At 38.6% G+C, this 2,910-nt stretch overlaps 1 protein-coding gene across 1 annotated transcript in view; it reads right to left on the bottom strand.

Moving 5' to 3' along the window:
• lypla2 (lysophospholipase 2) overlaps positions 1-2,910 on the bottom strand; it is an 18,047-nt gene that overhangs the window by 14,779 nt on the left and 358 nt on the right. The window lies entirely within an intron of this gene.

Raw genomic sequence — 2,910 nt, 5'->3', positions numbered from 1 at the left:
GCTCCAGGGGCCAATCTGTTGCCTTTACACTAAATGTTTAGCTTGATTATATGTTTAAAGCTCATAAACACTAAAACTGAAACCACTGATAACATTCCAGTACTCAAAGATTTACAGCCAGGACCAACACCTCAGCATCAGAAATGAAGATCTGTTTCCTGATGTTCAATTAAAAATTATCCCAAATTGCATTTCAGATTTACATCAGTTCAAGTCTTTCTGGTTCTATCTCCAAAATAATGAGGATCTGCTGCTTTTTTCACAGTTTTGTTTGACTGCAAATTCTAGCATTCCCGGTTCTGAACAGTTTTTTCTTTTTAATTTCAAACAGGTTTTCATTGTATTTTCAAAAACTGGTGGCAGTGTTTCTAACCTGTTAGTTTAAGCTAAGCTAAACATCATAAACAACTGCTTCCTTTCATTCTACAGTGGACTGCATTCAGAGAAATAAAGGATACTTTATTTACTTACTTAAGATACTTTAACCGCGTAAGAACAATTCTTATTATTTGCCGTGCCCCATTACAATTTGAAATAATTCCCTCTGATGTTGTCTCTCGTTAAAAGTTAACTCCCCACCAGGAAGTAGATGCTTTAATTCAAAGCACGTTTATTTTGTGTCACTGTTCAATCTATTTAAATCAAACTGTTATTTCACACATGGTGTGGTGCGTGTGAGCAGATGTGAACACGGTAATCACACTCAGGTGCAGTAACCGCTCTGGAGGGAGCTTGGAGGGGGTAGTCTGAGTCAGTTTCGAAAGAACTCCAGACAGGTTTGTTATAGTGAAGAGGTCAATGCTGCAATTTTGAGCTAAATACCTTCCTGTTGTCAAATCCCAGCATCCTGGGATGTGGGTGAGTACCATAGATATATAGAGTACACAAACTGAAACAACTAGCCATAAAATGAACCAAGTGAAGTAACTTCCCCACCTCGTACTGTAGTCCAAGAAAACTGCACTTTTCCTGCTTCCATCCCAAGTAAACAAATTAGAGGTGAGAAAATGCTATTAAGAACACTTCAAGTGACCAAGCGCAGTCATTTATGATCCCGCTGTAAATTTATATGTGCTATTGTGATGTGTTTAATTCGTACCATGAATGTTATCAGTCTACTTCTGCAATTTTTCACAATAACTTCGGAGTATTTTATAATAATTGATAAACGACATGGAGAGGATAGCATAAAGGTACTTTTTGTAACACACACACACATATAATATATGCATGTTTTTCTATACTGAATGCTATGATTGTAATTTTCCATTTCTAATCACGACAGTGAACCATGAATAACAGACATACAATAACAACACGTGCTGCAGTGGAAGCCTTGAGGCAGATGTCCAAAGAGATGATGAATTAGTATTTTAAACACAACACATCTACAAACAACATGTTTGTTAAGATTTGGTGTGATGCAGACACCTGGTAGTGAAGGATAAAAGTAAAACTGCTAGTAATGTGTTATTGATCAAACTGTTCCTTTAATAACCACTCCATCTGTTCTTTTTTTTGTTATTAAAAATAACACAAGTACTTTGCAATACATAAAACTCTCAAACATATTTTCCATTTTAAAATAAATAAAAGTATTTTTCTTTACCACTTTTATTGAAACAAACACTAACCACAGGTTTGTAATAAGGAGCAGCAGAGATTGCATAAATAAAGTTGCTTCTGATAATTTTTAAAATGTATTTTTCAATAAAAATGATTAAAAACCATAATCAGTTAAATTAGAAACATTTTTTAGACATCTTTCGTAGCAAAAAGGTATTTCTATATAAAAGGTACATCTACATAAAATATAAAAACTGTCTTTTTAGTCTGTAAAATAGCTTTGTCTCAAGAGCTAACAAGACTTGTTTGTTCTTCTTAAAGTATAATAAATACACATTTTCCATCAATCGCGTTGGATATCATATTAAAGAAATTTGACCTCACTATTGATCAAAATCATTGTAGCTTCGTGCCGTAATTTTGCTATTTTTGCCTATACAGAACACTCAAAAGTTACTGAATCAGGCAGGAAATGTAACCACTAATGCTGTAACACCACACTGCATTATCACATCATAGTATCTCGATTTATAGTTCATCTTTCCCTGATTTTAAAGGGTGTAATGTGATGAAGTGACACTTAGAAAAAGCACTACTCCAGTGTTGACTGACCGAATGATTAACTATATTCAATGAAAAGCAGCAGCTCCCACCACTACTTTTAGGTAAAACAGGCCAAAAAAAGAAAGAAAATGTAGCCTGTTTGGACATCACGAGTCTCCATCCTGCGTGACTCCAATTACATTTAAATCAAACACAAAAACCAGAGGCGTGCTGCAGTGTGTGCGCGTGTGCACGTCAAAGACACACACACACACGAGAGCAGGCTGCTGCACTCAGCTCAGTGGCTACGGATGGCTGGCAAACAACAGGATAATATGCGGCAGTGAGTGACAGGCACCCCCCCACCACCACCAAACACACCACCACCCTACTCCCCCTCCACCACCAGCAGTAGCAGCAGCTAACCCCGCTCCCCGCCTGCTGATGGAGGGTTACAGCTCGGCTGGCTAGCTGATGTCAAAGAAGGCAAAGCGAAATTTGTAGAACGCCTCACGGCATCGGATAAAATGAGTTGATATGGGTGTGTGAAGCAGAGGAAGCGGGTGGTGTCGAACAGGAAAGAGACAATGAATGGCTGAAGCTTAGCACTGATATGCGCCTCATCCTTATCCTCGGTAGTGATGGCATTCAGCAGCGCAAAGCCTCTGCTGCCCCAAAAACACACACTGCCTGACTCCCGACCATGCGCTCGGGTTTAATCCAGGTTTAGCCGACACACACACACACACACACACACACACACACACACACACACACACACACACACACACACACACACAC

The sequence above is a fragment of the Pundamilia nyererei genome, unplaced genomic scaffold, assembly GCF_000239375.1.
Source record: "Pundamilia nyererei isolate P.nyererei 1_Seehausen unplaced genomic scaffold, PunNye1.0 scaffold00093, whole genome shotgun sequence".
Lineage (NCBI taxonomy): Eukaryota > Metazoa > Chordata > Actinopteri > Cichliformes > Cichlidae > Pundamilia > Pundamilia nyererei.
This window is presented reverse-complemented; position numbering and strand designations above follow the sequence as displayed.